Genomic DNA, 20,923 nt, shown 5'->3' with positions numbered 1-20,923 from the left:
GCAAACACTGTGCAGGGGTACACTTTAAATATGGCGTCCAGAGTCAAGGACCTCTGAGGTCATGGCAGGGTAGACAAATCATAGGCTGCCCAGCAATGAAATGTACGCTAAAAGGCTCAGCACTGCTGGGGTGGGGGTGGGAAGACAGCGAGCGTTGAAGTCAGCACAGGCATGAAGGAGCACGGAAGGAAAGCTCCCTGAAGGCAGGGAGTTGCCTCAGGGAGCTGATGAATTTAAAATCAATGAAGACAGGATTTAAAATCCGGAAAAAATGTCCACGCATCAGAATAAGTCACCTGTGCGTGGATGTTATAAAAATTCTGTGCATAGATTTTTATTTTTTTAATTGAATTACGGAAACCTCATCCCGCCCTTAGATGAGGTTTCCTGAAAAATACAAAGGCCGCCTGCCAATTCGCCCACCCGCCAACCGTAAGGTTGGACAGGCAGCGAAAAATCCCTGTTAATTGATACTTCGATGGCCTTTATAGACTTCTTAATTGTCGGTGGGTGTGCTGCCGACTCTCGCGCACAGCTGCCGACCAAAATATCGTGCAAGTGCACAATGATGTTGGGATGCTCGCCAAACGTCACCACACGCTATTTCATACTCCAGCATGTCGGGCACGCACCAGCCCACCAAGCAGAAAATTCTGCCCTATATTATCCATGGTATTAAAACGGAAATTCCAATTAAGCAAGTTGCATATAAACAGTTATGACTAATACTTTTTTAACTATGAATATGTCTCTAAAGAAAACTCTTTTTATGCCATTTAATGCTTCTTCCATTAAGTTTTTCAGATGTTATTATCTTTTAGCAATTTCACTTTAGTGTAACTTCCAGTCTGTTTCCTCCTCATTTAGTCAATTATTTGAAAACAATTGATTTTATTATTTGCTGTTTTTAAACTTCCTCAATAAAACTTTAAGGATATAGCTCTTACATCAACTGATTCCTATAAACTCTGGGTTGTTCACACTTATCGACTTGCTTAAAAATAATAATCCCAATGCAAATCTTGCTTACCCAGCACAAGACAAGAAAAGTCAACAGCAAGCCAAGCCGACACAGCTGACCATCAACTCCCTGAAGTTCTGGAAAAGTTCACTCAAGCATCAGAATATTTCTAAACTTCAGTATATTGAGCTGGAGTTAAGAAAATGTTTAATTATACTCAAGTATAACATATGCTTCCAGAAACGTTTTTTAAAATCAAATGCCCTGACCACAACATTCATGACCAGCTCCTCAATGATACCAGTTCCAGTGTTAAGCAAGCTCCGCGCTCTGAGAAAGCGATCTCTTTTCATCCAGCTTGGAAATGCCACTGTCATTACTTCAGTCAGTAGTTATAGAGTATTACCAGTGCCTTACATCATATGCATTAATGCGTTATGCTCCATGCCAGTTCACACTCATTGATAAAACACGTGTTCAGTTAGACAATAAATCTTCAATGAAGGCCTGGAGCCACTTTGGATTGCAGGGACAGCGTAATCTCTACCACTTAAATTTCAATCATTACACCATTCTGTTTTACTTAATTAAAAATTACTGCAAGATATGTATTTATTAACTAATTAAAAATCATTCCCATACACAGGTAAGATACAACACAGGAGGAACAGGAGATTGTTGGGTGATTTCACAACCAACACTCCCAACAGGGAAGCAACATTTGCAGGAATAACAGATTGGAGAAAGGGCCACTGTATTGTTGCCTCAATTCCCTGACCCTTAACTCCTGGAAATACATCTCCTTACTGGGGATGCCAGAACTCAGATTCAACTCTTACTTCAAAAGACAATGCTTTGATTTCCAAACTGAGCTCCTTCAATGCGTTAAGGGCAAAGAACCACTGAATAAAGGACTAAATTATACATACCAGAAAGTTTCAGGATTAATTCAATTGATGATAACTGAGGCAGCAATTGGAAAGTTCCAATTTGCCTCAGCATTCCTGGCTACTTCTGACTGCTATCTAGTAATTTCTGCTGCAAATTGCACATATTAAAGAAATATTCTTGTCTGTATTAATTAATTGATTTCAATCTCTTTATGATTAGAAACAGTGTTCTCTGGGCTACTTGCAATTTTCTACAAGACACAAAAATACACATTTTATTATGGCATTCAAAATCCAATTACTATAATATTAATGGATGATATTTCCTGTGAAATATGGTAACACAAGTCAAATTAAGAGTAACTGAGGCGTTTAGTTCAATTATCAAGATAGATTAAATTGAGGGGAAAATAGTCTTGCCATTATTAAAGATTGGCTATCCATCTCATATTGTAAGATAAAAATAATTCATTGAAGACTGAATTTATCTCTTACAAATTGAAAGTAATTAGAATCATGTCCTGTGAATAAGCTTTTATGCAACAGCAGTCACTGCCATCTGAGTTCCTTTACCAGTTTAGACTCTGTGGTTGCAGTTCACCACCTAAGAACTGGGCATTTATTTTTAACAGTCTAATTTATCATAGAATTATAAAATCATAGGATGGTTACAGCACAGGCCATTCAGCTCTTCATATCCGTGCCAGCTCTTTGTATCAGTAACTCAGCTAGTCCCATTCTCCCGCTCTTTCCCTATAACCCTGCAAATCATCCAATTGGCTTTTGAAAGCCATAGCTGAATCTGTCTCCACTACACTCTAAAGCAGCGCATTCCAGATCCTAACTACACTCTGCATAGGAAAACTTTTTCTCATGTCACCTTTGGTTCTTTTGCCATTCACCTTAAATCTGTGTCCTCTGGTGCTCAACCCTTTCATCAATGGGAACAGTTTCTCTCTATCTGCTTTGTCTGACCCTTCATGGTTTTAAACACCTCTACCAAATCCCCAATGAACCTCTGCTCGAAGAATAGCCCCATGTCCTCCAAATGGGTAGGATCGGGGCACAGTCTTTCTGTGGTTGTGAGTCTATGAGTGTCCGTATCTACCTGTGTAGCTTCATTCCGCCTGCTTTTCCTTGGCCCCACCATTCACTCAATTTTCCTCAATCTTCAGTCAGTTGGATAAGTGGGTCTGATCCACCACTACACAAACCACACTCAGTCTAAATAATGGCTACAATCCTCTTCCCACTCATTTTCCTCCCCCTCTGCTCAAGTCAACCTCCCCTCATATCAACATTCCTACCTCTACTTCCCTTCTCTGAGATCCACCCTTGCCTTCAGTCTCTCCCATCAGTCCCTCTATCCTCAGATTTCCTCCCCGTCTCTCTCCCCTCAGTCCCTCACCCTTCCCTAAGCCGGTCTTCCCCAATCCCACTTCCCCTTACCTCAGACCCTCTCCAGTCTCCCATCCTTCAGATTTTCTCCACAGCCTCCCTCCCCTCAGACTCTCTCCTCTTTCTATCTTCCATCAGACTCTCTCCCCTTGGTTTCCCATCCCTCAGCTTCAGCTTCCTTTCCCTCAGTCTCACTCCATTCAGCCTCTCTCTCCTCAGTATCCCTCCCAAGATTCTCCCATTTTTCTCTCCCCTCAGCCTCCATCTTCTCACACTCCAATTCTGTCTCCACCCCCTCAGTCCTGCCCCATTCAGTTTCCCTCCCCTCAGCCTCAACCTGAGCCATCCCCCAGCCACACTCTCCATTGTCACTCTCTCATCACTCCCGCCAGTCCTTCTGTCCTCAGATTCCATGTGCCCTCAATTAATCTCCCCTCAATCTCTCTTCCCCAGTTCCTCTCCTCTCAGTCCCTCACTTCCTCCCCTCAGTCTCTCCCCTCCTCCCATCTGGTTCACTAATGTCCTTTAGGGAAGGAAATCTACTGTCTTTACTGGCCTAAATGTGACTGCTGAACCACAGCCATGTGGTTGACTCCTTAATGCCGTCTGAACAAGAGCAATTAGGGATGGGCAATAAATGCTGGCATAGCCAGCAATGCCCACATCCCATAAACAAATTTTAAAAGTCCCTCCCCCCTCAGTCTCTGTCATCAATCCCTCTCCCCTCAATCTCTCCTCTTAATCCCTCTCCCCTCAGTCTCCTCCTCAATCCCTCTTTCTTCCCCCTCAATCCCTCCCGTCAGTCTCCCTCTTCCATCAGTACATCTCTCCCCTGTCTTCCTCTCAATCTCTTCCCTCACTCATTCTCCCCCAATTACTCCCCTCAATCGCCCTTCCCTTAGTCTCTCTCCCCCCACCCCTCCGCGGTATGAGCAATATTCTATAGTATGTTGATTAATTGTCTTTTTTAGATACCAACAATCTGGACTATTCAGTCATTCTGACAATTTTCTACCTATATTCTCTCTGTTGTAGATTTCCCTTTTTCATAACCCTTTTGGAATAAATCATTCTTTTGTGTCCTCGCGCCTCCCGCCGTTTCCTCCGCGCCTGCGCAGCAATCCCCGCCTGCCCCCTCCGCGCCTGCGCAGCAATCCCCGCCTGCCCCTCCGCACCTGCGCAGCAATCCCCGCCTGCCCCCCTCCGCGCCTGCGCATCAATCCGCGCCTGCCCCCCTCCGCGCCTGCGCAGCAATCCCCGCCTGCCCCCTCCGCGCCTGCGCAGCAATCCCCGTCTGCCCATCCGCGCCTGCGCCACCGGTGGAGGGTGTGAGAAATGCCTTCGTGCGAAGAATCAGAGAACCAGTTTTGGAGACAGGTGGTCGACAGGCTGAGTATTTCGGCATTTCCTTTTTTGATCACAGATAATGTTTTACCCGTCTGCACTAGGGGGTAATCACCATTAGCCGGATATCGCTACAGTCAGGTGCGATGTCGCTATCTCATGCTAACCGAACCAGTTCAATTATGTATCTTCATAGCTGTAATTATTGGGATGTTGACAAAGCCTTGTGGTGGCGTTGTTGTCAGTCTGTTAAGTGGGTAGCACTCTAACCGGAGGGTTCAGGTCCTAATGCCACGAGTTGAGCCCATAATCCAGATTGAAACTCCAGTGCACTATTGAAACAGTGCTGCACCGTCGGGAATACTTTCTTTCCGACGAAATGTGAGGCCCCTTTTGCACCCTCAGGTGTGTCTTTTATGTCCACTTGAGAGGTTAGCCAGGGCCTAGTTTAATGCCTCATCTGAAAGATGGCACCTCTGACAATGCAGCACTCTCAGTACTGCACTGAGTGTCAGTCTTTTTATGCTGAAGTCTTGAAGTATGACTTGAATTCTCAAACTTCTGACTCAGGTGAGAGTGCTACCAACTGACCTTCAATGGCTGGAATTGAAGAGAAGAGTTAGGTCGTGTTTCTCTCCCTGGGCATTGGGTGATAATCTCTGGAGGTGTCTGTATTTCCTCACCCTAACCTAGATTAATTTGTAAAAACTGATGAACTGCAAAACACCCTCTATAAGTGTGTATAAAGTTAGATTCTTTTGTTAATCCATTGATTCCAGGGTTTCTTTGTGTGCTGAGGTTAACATTTCGTAATTTTGATTCTATCGTGAAAATCGAAGCTCGTAGACCTTGCCTGTAGGTTGTGAAAATAATGAGAATGTGGTGGCAATGTAATTGTTCAAATAACGCCAAAGGATCTCTTACATCCACCTCAACAGCAAGATGGGGTTTGGTATTCTTTGGAATCTGAATTTTCCACAGTGCAGCAGTCCTTCATTATGTACTGAGGTATCAGCCTTGATTATGTATTCAAATCACTGCATTGGGGTTAAATCCATAACTTTCAGATTTAGAGGTGAGAGCACTGCTAGTTTGAACCAAATTGAGGAGTGTAGTGGCAGATTTAGAAATTTTCGAAAAGGAGTATAACTGAAGATGGAAGGTTTAATCCCTATCCCAGGAAAGTTCTCTTAAACTTCTTTTGTACATTTTCAATATTTATAAATCTACATAACTCAGAATTTGAAGAATTACTGATGTTTTAAACATAAAATTAAACTATTTGTTATCAGTTACCATTGATATATTAATTCACAAGGAGAGTTAAAATCATGGAACTCTCTTCCTAACACCCAGCGGGTGCACCGACACAGCATGGACTGTAGCAGTTCAAGTAAGTGGCTCACCATCACCACCAATTCAGGATGGGCAACAAATGCTGAACTTGCCTGCAGCGCCCACATTGTAAGACTGAATAAAAATGGAACACAGTAGGACTCTGTGTCATCATGAGATATTACACAAGGATCTAACAGCCACACACACACACTTATAGACACACTTACACTGGCAAAAGAGCCCAGTCTTGTGCCCCAACCCCAACCACTCACGTACCCATCCTTGATTCAGGGATACTAAGCCTCACGATCCATTGTGATTCTCACAATCACAACCCAACCCCATCCACTCCTTGAGATCCTGAGCCTCTGTTTCATTCCACCCACATTGAGACACTGAGCCTTCTGTCCCATATCCTCCACCCACATAATCACACACACTTTCCACCACTCCAAGCAGTGATAATAACAATAACACTCCATTCCACATCACCCACTCTCATGAACAGCAATCCCTAAATACATAGGAGACAACAGAAACCATTTTGAGTGTGATGCCTTCAACAGTCAAATAACGGTTACACTCACTGTCTCTGCACTCATATAAATGAAGAATGTTTGGGGAAGGTATGTGAGTAGTGCCTGTCCCCTGGTACCTTCCCCAGCTACACAAGAACAGGAACAGGAAACCAGGAACTACTATTATCATTCCTGAAGACATGGGGCAGAATTTAATACCTCGCAGGCGGGCGCAAGCCCGACCCAATCGGGCATAAAATCACACGAGATGACATCAGGCGATTGTCCCGACGTTATCCCACACACGTGCAATCTTCAGGTCGGTGGGTGCACACGGGTGTCGGAGCCGCGTCCGCCATCAATTAAAAGGCCACTTAAAACCCAAATTAAAAACCCGTGCAATTTCACGCTCGTCACATGGGCAAAACAGGCAGGCAGGCAGCCCACTTTTTGCAAAGCCTCATCCAAGGGTGGAATAAAAAGGGTCAGCAGCATTGCCATTGTGAGGAATTCAGGAGATAGTTTACTGCTGGTTACTGATTGAACTTGACAGCTTCATCTCAGTTCTGAGCTTCATTCTTAGCATTTCCAGGCTTCATTTCAAGACTCATTGGTGTCTCTAAGGCTCCTGGAGAATTTTAACCGTATGGACCCTTCCAGATATCAGACAGCCTTCTGTAACCCTGGTAATGGCAACTGTGTCTGTGCTGGAGGAACCTCGTCCTTTGAGGAAGAGAGGGACAGAAGGGAGAGGAGGCCAGGTGTCCCAATGCACCTTCCAGGAGAGCGACCTGTGGGAAGAGAGGCGCAGGCAGAAGGAGCCCCGGACCAGCAGGTAGTCCGAGGCGGAAGGGGTCACAGAAAACACCACTATCCTGCTGCCAGGGTTTACAGGCAGCAATGCAGCTACCTCAGTATATCTGAGTTGCAATGCCAAAGGAGGCTCCGCCTCTCCAAGGAGACTGTGACCTCCATTTGTCAGATGATTGGGCCTGAGATCACCTCCAACTGTGTGGGTGGACACCACATGCCAGTGGCTTTGAAGGTCACTGTGGCCCTCAACTTCTATGCCTCCAGCTCTTTCCAGGAGTCAGTGGGGGATCTTTGTGGAGTGTCCAAATCAGCTGCCCACAGTTGCGTCAAGCTGGTGACAGAAACTCTGTTCGGGCGGGTAATGACATTTATTCATCTCCTTACGGATGGGGCCAGCCAGGCTGAGTGAGCCAGAGGCTTTGCAGCAATTGTTTTGCTCCCTCGCATCCAGGGTACAATCGACTGCACACATGTGGTCATCAAGGTGCCAATGGGTCAGCTGGGTCAACAGGAAGGGATTCCGCTCGATGAACATGCATATAGTGTGTGACCACAGGACGCAGATTCTGCAAGCCTGTGCAAGGTATCCTGGGAGCTCCCACGATGCTTATATCCTGAGACACCCCCAGGTGCCAAGGCTATTCAGTGCTCCAGCCCAACTGGATAGATGGCTGCTGGTAGACAAGGGCTATCCGTTGAAAAGGTGGCTTATGATGCCTCTCCACCACCCAAGAACAGAGGCAGAGCAGCATTATAATAGGAGTCATGCCTCCACAAGGGCAGTGAGAGAGAGGACCATAGGTCTTCTGAAGATGCGCTTCTGATGCCTGAACCATTCAGGGGGAGCACTACAATACCCCTCCCCCCCCCGCCTCAGCACAGGTGTCACTGATTGCGGTTACATGCTGCGCTCTCCACAATCAGGCATTGGCAAAGGGGGACCCACTGGAGGAAGAGGATTTTGACACAGCTCCACAGGCCATAAAGGATGAATCCAGTCAGAAGAGGAGAACGTTGAGGATGTGGAGGCAGAACTCCATATCCCTCAGGGTGGCAGGGACACCTTGATCCAATGCTCCTTCAGCTAGGCTGCCAAAGATCTGCTTCCACCTCATGCCAGGGATGCTGCCTCCATCCCAGATGTCTGAAATGACCCTTTCATTTGAACCCAAAGTCCACTCAGTGACTGTGCAATAAAGTTTAGAGCCACTCAAGTCCAGCATTACATACTGGAATACCCTGCACTAAAAAAAAGGTGAAGCAAGGTGAATACTCAGGCCATTACGACAAAAGCAAATTTTATATAATTTTCACACTCAAAACAAATTAACATTACCATCTCTGATGTTCATGCCCATACCAGTAAACATATACACAAAATAGAAGATCATCCGTGAACAGTCTCTCCTGTGCTCATGGTGCCTTAAACTTACATTTACAAGTGCTGCATCTTGGTGCCCCACCCCCTCACTGGCAGCAACATTGGAGACAGCCTGCTGACTTGTTGACCTTGATGACCTTGACGGTCATCCTCTGGCTAGTGGAGCCTGTGCTGGCCCCGCCTGGGAGGGAGTAGCCAGTGCCGTGACTCGCATCTCCCTAGTCAACAGATACTATGATCACTGGCAGAGGGGAAAAGAGCTGCTGCCATCATCCAGAGTGCCCTGAGAGGACCCTGCAGAGACAATAAGCAGGTGGTACGCCAACGTGAGATTGTTCTAGACCTCCCTGCTCACCATTGATAGACGGGCTTCTAGCTGGGATACTGGATGCATCATTCATCTCCCACACTGGCACTGACCACCTGAGGTCAGTGCCTGTGTGAGGGCTTGCAGGTACAAGCGCAACCTCAGGAACCCCTGATTCTGTCCCTGGAGCTGTCTCTCCATGACAGTCGCCAGTCTCTCATAGGAGGATGCAATGCGCTCAGCCATGAGAGTCAATGCAGTGCTCATGCTCCGCGTGGACTCGTCCACAACAGAGACCATGGCATGCATACCCTCATGGATCTCCGCCAGATCCTCCCGCATACCCCGCTAGACATCCCACATCTGCCGCCTAATAGACAACTCCAGAGGCTTATCATTTGCCATCAGCTCAGCATCATCCTGGTCTCCAGCAGTCCCCCAACTGCCGGCACCTTGGGTACTTTCTGCCTCTGCTCGCACCTCAAGCGAGTGTGAAGTACCCTCACCACTGTGCATTGACATTCTAGCCGCTGATCTAATGCCCACCAGGATGCTGGTATCTGCGCTGGTGCCTGGTTCAGAGAGTGGGTGTGACGCAGGTGCATCTGAAGCCCGGTAGTCCTCTTACATCAGGGGTGGCTCATTGGGGTCCTGCAAACAAGTGCCTGCTGGTGAATCTAAGGGAGAACAATGACAGGTCATTAGTTTAAGTCATCACACTGTCACTATGCATGCCAGGCACCCTGGTGAGACAAAGGAGATCTGCATCATGGTGCCATTGTCTTTCTATGATCAATGAGGCCTTCAGTTTTGAGGCTCCCATCAACTAAGAGACTACACAAGAATGTTTGCACAATCCGAAACTCCCATCTCTGTGCACTGCAGTCTTAACTTCATCAGAGACCCCTGCCTCTCCACGACCGGCTGAATGAAGTGCGTGGCGACACTCCAGTTCTGAGGCGTCCTGTTCAAATCTCAACAATATTAGGAGGTTTGGGGGGGTCTTCGCCTGTCCTTGAGCTTTTAATGTCGTTAAGGCTCATCTTTTCCTGAAAGGACAGAGGACCATTGATTTGCCCACTCTCTACCTGCAGCGCCAATGCAGCCTGGCAACCCTACCTGAGGAACACCTTGCAGGACACGTCCGAGTCATGGCCCTCAAGCTTCAGAGCACTTAGTCCAAGCAGCCAGGGCTCACCACCTCGGCTAGCTCCAGCATCATTAACAATTGGCACTCAGACTCTAACACCCCTGAGCTCCACTGGAAGACAGCCAGCCCTTAACATTTCTCCACACTGATCCATGTGAACACAGTACTCACCCTTGCCAAGCACAGCAGGTCGTTGAATCTTTTGCAGCACTGCACCCATGTGCTCTGCATAACATCATGGCTGCTGACCTCGGCCGCATCCTTCTCCAAAGCTTTTTTAGTCTGGTGCAGTGGCCTCCTCCTGTTATCTCTGGGTATGAGGGTGTCCCTCCTGGCAGCCACCTCCTCCAAGGGGACCGCAAGGCACTGGTCCGAAAAACGGGAGCCAAGTGCCCACCCTCCTGCCTGGTGTCTGCAGCCGCTGTTGAGGCCATAGCTTCAGTCTCCAAACCGCAGAATATGATTCTTCCCTGGCAGCCTTAAAGGAACTGCCGCTGTCGTTTTTAAACCGTCCGCTGGGTTGCCACTGGACCCGGCGCCCGACAGGCCCCTGTCCCTGGCCCTTCCCTACCATTAGCAAGACACGTTCCACGCTAGGCGGGCCTTATTTGGCCAACCAGCTTGAAATTGCACTCGTAGGCTGATCGCGGTTGGGAGCCTGTTTCCCAACCACTCTCGGGCACACTAATCGTATGCACCCTCCAAGGATAAATTTCAGGCCATGGTGCACCAAGGATAGTCAGGATTGACATCTAAATGGAAAATAAGAAAACTACCTACCAAATAGAGATACCAAAAACGTTGTGAATTATATTACTGAAAGTACCTCCTCCTTTCATGGTTGGAAACAGCCCTGAAGAAAAAGATTTTTTAAGTACCATGTTTCTAACAAGATCAGTTTTGCTAATTATTAAAAGCAGATCAGGTTTTGCTGATCTTTAAAAGCATTGGTCACTGGACACAGGCTGCTACAGTTGGCAGAATTCAGACTGTCTTATTAAAGCCAAAGACTTGATGAGAGGGGGGGAAATTACTTAATATCTCAGTTGAAAATCACAGTCCTCTATTTTCCAAGCTTATTTAATTAAAGATAAACCTCCCACCTTTTCAAATCCCAGAAAAGGCTGATATGCAATTTTCCAGAATTTTTCTGATTTGCCTCGTCTAGATCAATTTGAACTTCATGGCCTAAAGTGGATCTCTCAGTAAGGTGTGTTACTCTGCTCTGACACACAGCCATTGCACTTCGGAATCTATTTGAAGCTGCTGGGAACCCATTTATCCTAGAATTTGTGAAAATAACATCTGGCATGGCATCAATTCAATTAAATCAAAACTGGGAGGTGCCAGGTCCAACCCAGGGTCTGTGCCGAGCTCACTGATCTCATCCAGCAGCTGTGGTGGCAGTGCTATGAAAGCCCTCAGATCCCCTGACAGGAACAGAAACAAGCCAGGGAATCGGGAAACAAAAGTTCAACCTGAGTGATTTATCAATGTGGAAGGGAAGTGTCAATCAAGTGCTGTCCAGTGCCCAAAACACATGCTTCAGGTCCATTTTATTATGGAAAATGGGTTCTCTGATGTAACAAGACCCAGTTGCCATTTTAGGTGAGAACTTGGCGAAGGCTGCACCGAGCTCACTCCAATCAGTTCCATCGGTGATGAAGGAATAGAGCCACAGCTAAAAGAGAGTGACAAACAGATTCAGCCACATGGATTGGGCTACAACAGCCTCATGAGAGTGCAAAGGGAAGTGGATGAGGAGGGTGAATAGGGTCATTAAGGCAGCCAAGGTCATTAACATTCAGAGAAGGTGCTATCCAGTTGAAAGTGTTTACAAACAGAGGCTCTACTTCATGAAGATGTCTGAGCACCAATGTCTGTGAAGACTGCATATGTCCAGGCCACTATGCAGAATGCTGGAGAAGTTGAAGGCATTGGGATGTGGTGGCCACCCACTGCCTGTGGCAGTGAAGATGACTGTGGTGCTCAAATTTACACCTCACGTTCATTCCAAGGATTGTCTGGAGACATTTGAAAAATCTCTCAGTCAATCAGCTGACAGATGCAATGTACCAGAAGGAATGCCAATACATCAGGTATTGCACTGATCAGGCCAGTCAGGCTGAGGTGATAGGATTCGGGGCCATTGCAGGATTCTTTCAGATACAGAGTGGCCATCAAGGATCCTGCAGAGCAGCCAGGAGCCATCATAAACAGCAAGGGGTTTCACTCACTGGATGTTCAGTTAGTCTGTGACCAATGCAAAAGAATCCTGCGAGTGTAGTCACAGTGCTCCGGCTCTTCAGGCTACCCAGGCATGTTTGTGGATGGATACTGGGTGCCAAAGGGCATGCGGTAAAGACTTAGCAACATACACCTGAGTGGAAACCCAACACAGGCTGAAGACACCTGCAATGTAACTGTAAGGGCCACCATTGAACTGGCCGTAAGCTGATGAAAATGAGATTCAGATTCCTGCATAGATCTGGGAGACCCCTGCAATACTCCAATCAAATATCATGGTGATATGCTGGGCGCTGTACAACCCGGCAGTACGGGGTGAATAGCATCGGAGAATGATGACCATGTTGAACATACCACCTCTGAGGACGACAATGAGTTGGAGGAGTTTGAGAACAGACAGCTAAAGGAAAGCACCCAGGGGTCTGATATCAACGGGTATTGACATGCATGCCAGGGAGATCCACAACTCTCTCATAAGCATACAATTCTCCTGAGAGACATTTTAATGCCCCTGGAGATGAATCAGACATCTCCCTGCAGCAGTCTTGGTGGTCTTTCATTAAAAGTAGAAACTCAGGGGGCAAAAGGAGTATGGAACTTAAAATAATTATTACCACAAGAGAAAAATTACTAGGCAAACCTATGGGACTAAAGGCTGAGAAGTTCCCAATCTGATAGTCTGCATCCTAGGATTTTAAAAGAAGTAGCTGCAGAGAGAATAGTTGCATTCATTGTAATCTTCCCAAAGTCCTTAGATTCTGGAAAGGTCACATTAGATTGGAAAACTACAAAGGTAATGCTCTCTTCAAGAAAGGAGGGAGACAGAAATCAGGAAATATAGGCCTGTTCCATCTGTCATTGGGAAAATGCTGGACTCCATTATTAACAAAATAGTAGCAGGACATTTAGAAAATCATAATTCAATCAAGCAGAGTAAACAGGGTTTTATGAAAGGGAAATTGTGTTTGACAAATTTATTGGAGTTCTTTGATGATGTAATAAGCAGGGTAGATAAAGGAGAACCGGTAGATTTGAATTTCAAAAATGCACTCAATAAAGTGCCACAGAAAAGCTTATTCATGGTGTTGGGACGTGATATATTAGCATGGTTAGAGGAGTGTTTTTTTATTCATTCATGGGATGTGGGTATCGCTGGCTAGGCCAGCATTTATTGCCCATTCCTAATTGCCCTCGTTCAGTGGGCATTTGAAAGTGAACCACATTGCTGTGGGTCTGGAGTTACATGTAGGCTAGTCCAGGGAAGGACAGCAGATTTCCTTCCTTAAAGGAAATTAGAGAACCAGGTGGGCTTTTACGACAATCAGAAATGGTTTCATGTCATCATCAGACTTTTAATTCCAGATTTTTTACTGAATTCAAATTCCATCGTGTCCCCAGAGAATTACCCTGGGTCTCTGGATTACCAGTCCAGTGGTAATACCACCATGCCACCACATCCTCACTGACCACTGTTGACTAACAAGAGAAAAAGAAAATCAGGCTAATGGGTCATATTCAGGTTGACAAACTGTAACAAGCTGGGTGTCACATGAATTAGTGCTGAATTATTAACTATCTATAATCTATTTTAGTGACTTTGATGAAGGGGCAGGTGTATGTTGCCCAATTTGCTGATGACACAAAGATAGGTGGAAAAGCAAGTTGTGAGGAGGGCACAAAGACTACAAAAGTATATAGTTAAGTTCGGAAGTGGGCAAAAAATTGGGAGATGGAGATGTGGGAAAAATGTGAGGTTATCCACTTTGGTAGGAAGAATAGAAAAGCAAAATATCATTTAAATGGAGAGAGACTGCAGAATGTTGTGATGCAGAGGGATCTGGGTATCCTTGTAAATGAATCACAAAAAGTTAGCATGCAGGTGCAGCAAATAAATAGAAAATAAAAAAGTAAAGCAAATAGAATGTTGAACTTTATTGCAAGGGTGGTGGGGGGCAGAGCGTAAAAGTAGGAAAGTTTTAATACAACTGTACATGGCATTGGTGAGATCACACCTAGAGTAATGAGTATAGTTCTGGTCTCCATATCTATGGAAAAATATACAGAGAAGGTTCACTAGGCTGATTGCAGGGGTGAAGTGGTTGTCTTATGAGGAAACGTTGAGCAGGTTGGAGTTTAGAAAAATAAGAAGCAATCTTATTGAAACACATAAGATTCTGAGGAGGCTTGACAGGGTAGATACTGAGAGAATGTTCCCTTCGTGAAGCAGATTCAATGGGCCATATGCCCCATTCCTGCTCCTATTTTCTATGTTCTAAACATACTTACCATCTCAGTGGCCCCATCATTACATCAATCCCAAGGCTACATTCACCATTACCCTCATCTGGTGCACATCTCTTCATGCCTTTCATTTCAAGGGATTACCTTGGTAATGGCCCGCTGGTGCAGAAATGAACAGGCAATCTATTAAAGAATGCATTGCAAGACCTTTAATTTCCTACGTACATCTAACATTTAGCATTCAGCAAAAAAAAATATCAACCTTAGAGAACCCAAATGTTACTAGGTGGATTTATGCAAACACTTCAAGGTGCTGCTACGTTATGGTCTCCCACTGCCTCCTGTTGATATGGTAGGAGGCGGCTGCCTTTTTTGCTCCAGTGCAGGAGATTGCCTAGCTCTAGATGGGCCCAGCACATTTGAGCCCACCTGCATCTGTGCAGGGGCTGCCTCTGTCATTTGGGCTTCATGCAGCATTCGTGTTGCCATCAAAGGGGCTGAGGATTTGGCATCAAAGCCAGGAGCATCTTGAGCAGAGCCCCCCACAGACTTCAGGCAGCCGCTCCTTGACCCTTTTAAGGCCCACCTGCCCTTGACTACTTACTTGGAGTTATGGGGCCTACCCATCACTCAACACAGCTCACTGTGCATACTGTGGAGATTGGCTCACACCACCTGCATCCACTGGGTGGCATGCTGCATGTGGCTCTCCATGATGGTTGCCACTCTCAATGGAGGAGACCAGGCTTTGGCATGCCAGAGACATGTTATCATTCATGGCATAGATGGTCTCCTCCATCATATGCACATGGAAGCGAATAGCCTCTGGGAACTCTGAGAGAAATCCACACATTTCATGCTGCTGCCCTAGCATCTACCACTTTGCTAATGATTTCCAAGACTCAGCATCTGTGTGAAGCTGAGCATCATTGAACCATTCCTCAATCCTCTGATGGGGAGTGGCTACATCTGTAACTACCTCCATTAGCTGTGTATGTACATCTGTGCCATGCTCACCCAGCTGGTGCCACCCATACTAACTGCACATCAATGGCCAACGTGAGAGTATCTGCATGGTGGAGGGTGCCCTAGACTGATGTGACACTGTCTCGTCAGATGACAACTCCTCCTCTGAGGTCTTATATAGTCCCAGATACATCATCAATCTCTCATCAGCTACTGGTCCTGTAGGAGAGACAAGAATGATGTTAACGAATTGCGCTTTCAACCAGCTCCTGATACCTGTCTTAACGGAGCCTCCTGTGTTCATTTAGGCCCACAGGGGCAGCGTAACTAATACTTGTCAAAAGGTTTGGTGCCCACATCCATCATGTTATTCACTCTCTATGAACTCCACACCCACCTTGCCCTCCGTGACAGGCTGCCCTTATTGCAACCCATTCTATATCTGTTTGCCTCCTCCTCCTCCATCGGTGTCACTTCAGATATGAATGTCACACCACCTCCAGTTCTTCTTCCTTCCATTGCATAGTGAGCATGTTTCTCCTGCAACCACATACATATATACACTTTCACTCTTGTTTTATTGCCCAGCTGTGCTTGTCAGTCTGTGTCACTTTCCATGTCCAGCATCATGCCACTTGGGGGCATGCTTAGAACAGCCACGTAATCTTAGCAATACAGCAATCAACTCTGACTGACCATAAGTTTCCATTGTGAGTCAACTCTGCATCTCAATATGGATATTGGTCCCTGGTCATGGCCGATGCATGGGTCAACCATATCCCTCCACACTGCCCCCCACCCCCCCCCCCCAAAAAAAGCACCATCTGCCAACCTGGAGATGGGAAAATCCCAGAGGATGTCATGCTACCTGCCCATGGAGCCATGACCTGAATTTGACCCTGGTGTGAGAATGCCCGCTCATTTGGGAAAATCCTGCCCAATGTGTCCAAGCCAAGCGAGATCAATGACAGATGAATAATTTGCTGCTCCAAGGGGAAATTGTGGTGTAGTCGTAATGTCACTGGTAATCCAGAGGCCCAGGTCAATGTTGTGGGGCCATGGGTTCAACTCCCACCATGGCAGCTGGTGGAATTTAAATTCAATTAATAAATCTGGAATATAAACTAATCCAAGTAATTGTGGCCATGAAACTATCATCGATTGTCATAAAGACCCACCTGGTTCACTAATGTCCTTTAGGGAAGGAAATCTGGCATCCTTACCTGCTCTGGTCTACATGTGACCTCCAGACCCACAGCAATGTGGTTGACTCTTGACGGTGCTCTGAAATGGCCTAGCAAGCCACTTGGTTCAAGGGCAATTAGGAGTGGACAATAAATGCTGGCCTTACCAGTGACGTGATGACCACATCCCATGAAAGAATAAAAGAAGGTGGCAATGTTGCTATTGCCCTGAATGGAAAGGGAAGTCGGAAATGGTGTTTAACAGATATGTAATTTGATATCGGCCGTTTTATACCATCGCTCAATGTTAAAATTACCTCCAGTGAATCTTCCATTGCTGATACTTCTACTCGGCATCGAACAAACTAGTGCTAGCAGGGTGTCGCATCTCAGCCTGCATCCTCCTCAGTTCCCAACCAAATAGGCGAATGGACCAAGGATTGACGTTCGAACACCAGATGTGCCCCCAGGGCAGGTTTACAAATGAAATTAAATCCATTTATTTCTGGGGGTCGGAAGGTTTAATGAGTTTTGTTTTACTGCTCAAACCCAAGAGACACGTGAGCCTCCTGGCAAATCAGTAGACAAATGTATCACTACTGTGGACCTGAGAAATCGGCAGTCTGTGAAGAGCTGGGATTGTAGCAGGGGTGTTCCAATTGTCCTCAGTACCATTAGGGAGGGCAGGGACCTCGCCCCGATCAGTGACACCTGCAGTAAAATGTTTACCTTAAGTTGTGAGGCACTGCAATTTTCCCATTTTCATATCTCCAGGTTGGCAGATGGTGGTGGTGGAGGGACCAAGAATTGGTCTCGCCAGTAGTGATCTCCACCACGGCCAAATATCCAGCTGTCCCTCAACATCCAGGCTCGCACATCAGAAGGTTTCAGAAATTAATCAGAAGTTTGAGAAAAGAACGAAAGATCAAGCTTGGAAATTAAGCCGTATACTATTACCATGGGAATAGTCCGTGCCTCCTGTGGCAAATGCCTTTCGTGGTGATTGTAATTGAGAAGTAAGGTCGTTTACTGCACATAAAGCAGCCACTGCGGGGCATAGTCGCTACGGGAGTTTGACCTGATTTGGGAGTATGAGCTCCGGGAGATGTAATACCTCGCGCAGCATCATGTTTCCAAGTGTCATTTCAACTCTGGTAGATGTTTTAAGTGAACTCAACAGGAGGGTGTGGATTTATTGCACAGTAAGGGACGGTAATATGGTTCGGACCCCACTTGCGGGCTCTGGCGATTGGACAATTAAACATCTCGTTACACATTCCCTGAGAGGGTCTGTGTTTTAAAACTGGCCTCGAATGGGAGACTCCAGGGTACAACATGCTGCTTATTCAGAGACATTAAATTTTGGTTTCACACAAAGTGATGACAGATTCAACATGATGGAATTCCTGTCCAATTCTTACCTTTGATCAAATGCGATCTATTTTCTAATTAAATTGCAGGGCGGTGGGTTAGCTCCTCTCTGTGTGTCGCACATCTAGTCCCAATCTGGAAGGCAATTTATCCTTCTCTCCTCCGCCTTGCGGAACTCAACACTTTAAAAGGTTTTCGGAAGAGAGAAAACTAAAACAAATGCAACAAAGCCGCCCCCTCGAGCCAGCTGCAAGTGATATGAACAGGCAACTCACAGACAACAGGAAACAGAGCGGGACGTGCTGGGATTCATTGAACAACAGCTCTTTGTGCGGGTTCGGGCAGAATCGCAGGGAGGGGAGGATCCTGTTCCAGCCCACGGGTCTAAGAAAAGGGAAAGTGAACCATTTGCTCCCGAAATGTGCGCGGGGCCGGTGACGCGAGACGCTCGCCAGCCTGGGAACTGTGACCCTGGGAACTGCCGAGAATGCAGCAAGTACAGAGAGAGGATTCAGCAAATCACATCCAGGACTTCAGTTATAACCCTGCTGCCTTTACAAAATCGACAACCTTCCATAATCAGCAAAACCTCGTCCTAAAGTTGTAACTCGGAGTTGACTAAAGAAATATGATGAAGTTTTGGAAACTAACCATGGACAAAGTTGGAAATTTAATACAAGTCTGATGCGGGGATAATATCTCCGTGTCACTATTGTATAACTCTCGTTCCCAGCAGAAGCACAACCTTCGCACTTTGTCCTTTCCCATAGCCTCCTGAAGAAGTATGTAAACCTGTTGTCCTCCTCTGTCATTCCAGCTGTGATTAGTACAAGTGTTGAACAGCCTTCCTGATTCAACATTGAGTTCAACAATTTCAGATCATACTCTGCCCCTTTTTGTGTTTTTGGACAATAGCCGTTTGAGATGATTGGACTTTTCCTATTTACACCCCCTCCAGACCTATTTGCATCTGCAATATTTGCTTTTCTCCTGTCAAAAAATCCTAGTATCCACTCAGTGCACCTGTGATTTTCCAGTGATTGAGACTTCTCATTTGTTTTGTACATAGGACACAGGGTACAAGAGCAGAGCTAATGTCAAGCCTAAATTGTGTTTAGATTTGGGTGCCCCACTTTAAGAAGGATGTCAAGGCTATGGACAGGGTACAGAGAAATTCACAAAGATGAAACCCGTGATGAAAAAAGAAACTGGGGCATTTATCACAAGAACAGGGCAGGTGAAGAAGGGAAGCTATGTAGATGTTCAAAATTAGGAAGAGGTTCAAATCAAGTAAACTGGAAAAAAGGTTGAGAATAAGAATGGAAGGATAAAATGAAGATCATCACTAAGAGAGAGGTTAGGAGAGATTTCCTTTACGTGGAGGGTTGCAGGTACATGAGATAGTCTATCAGAAACAGTGGTGAGAACAGAATCCATAAAAGCTGTTAAAAGGGAAGAGGATAAATATGTGGAGGAAAAAAAAATTCAAAGGGAATGGGAAAGCACAGCAAATGGATTAAGGGATAGCTCTTTCAGAGAGCCAGCTGAAGTGTGACAGACTGTATGGTGTCCATCTATGCTGTAAAACTCTATGACTCTATGAGTGCATTTATGGGGCAGCAGTCAATGTTTAGCCATGTATTTAAAGAAAAACTAAATAAGCGTGTGAGGCAAAAGGAATAGAGGTTATGTTGCTAGGGCAAGATGAAGTAGGGTGATAGGAGGCTTGTGTGGAGCTTAAACACTAGCATAGACCAGTTGGGCCAAACAATCTGTTTCTATTTGTAAATTTTCTGTGTGTAAGAGTGGAGTGAAACAGTGGGTGGTATAAGGTGCCTGGTATGTGTGGCCAATCTTCTCATGATTGGAAATCACCAATTTTGCACCTGCTTTCATGTTCTCACAATGTTGGATACAGCATTGATTCTCGATATCACTTCCTCCCAGATGTTTTGCACTGCTCTCCTAGAATGTTGAAGAGGGCAACTCATCTCACCAACTGCTGAAGTTGCATCTTCGGAGTGTCATTTTTCTTGTGTCTCTGTGAAATGCCTGGGGTCATTTTGCGATTTTGAAAATCTTATATAAATGCAAGTTGTTGTTGATATTCTTTGATACTATTGACCCATAGAATGACGAGAAAATGTTTTTAGACAGAATACAATTTTTCCTGAAAAAACACACTTCCCGTTTAGGTGGTTGCAGCAGTGCTGGATAGCCCAGTATGTTCACTAACTTAAGAGTTTCACATTATTGGCTGTTCTGCTTGCTAAGAAAAAGGGTACACCGGGACCCAAGAGGTCAAACTAATCTATAGGCACACTGCATCAGTTGCCACTGCATCAGTTGCATGTCTTAAGACTGTGCCATGGAGTGATGCAAAACAGCTGGTCCAAATCATTTACCGACCTAGAACATTTTATTAGAACAAGTTATTGTTTACCACTTAGAAACACAGTGCTGCAGATCTCAAGTAAAGTATTTATGCTCACTCTTATCCCCTAATCCGCACTCCAATGTTTCGACATGACTGCCTGACTCTGTGAACATACTAAGTCCAAGCTGAACAAACAGCAGATTAGTAACTCCGGAATAGCTCCATCACTACACCTGGTTAGCAACTTTCAACAAAGAAAACTAAAGATAATAAAAGTCTAAATACAGGGAGGATTTGTGGGCACTGGTTGTTGTCACTGAGAATCTGCAAGCCTAGAGTGGTAAAATGCACCTCTGCATAACTTTAAAAAACTGAACTAAGCAACTATGGACCCAATTTGCACAAATATCAATAACAGATAGAATAATGGAGTGTAT

General features: G+C 45.7%; 1 long non-coding RNA gene across 1 annotated transcript in view; it reads right to left on the bottom strand.

Moving 5' to 3' along the window:
- The window catches only part of LOC121288574, a 38,866-nt gene extending 20,499 nt beyond the window's left edge, over nt 1-18,367 (bottom strand). The window contains exon 1 of the long non-coding RNA XR_005945376.1: nt 18,160-18,367. This is a non-coding gene — a long non-coding RNA (uncharacterized LOC121288574). The remainder of the gene's footprint in view (nt 1-18,159) is intronic.
- Between the last annotated feature and the right edge of the window lie 2,556 nt (nt 18,368-20,923).

This window comes from Carcharodon carcharias, chromosome 15 (assembly GCF_017639515.1).
Source record: "Carcharodon carcharias isolate sCarCar2 chromosome 15, sCarCar2.pri, whole genome shotgun sequence".
In the NCBI taxonomy this organism is placed as follows: Eukaryota; Metazoa; Chordata; class Chondrichthyes; order Lamniformes; family Lamnidae; genus Carcharodon; species Carcharodon carcharias.
This window is presented reverse-complemented; position numbering and strand designations above follow the sequence as displayed.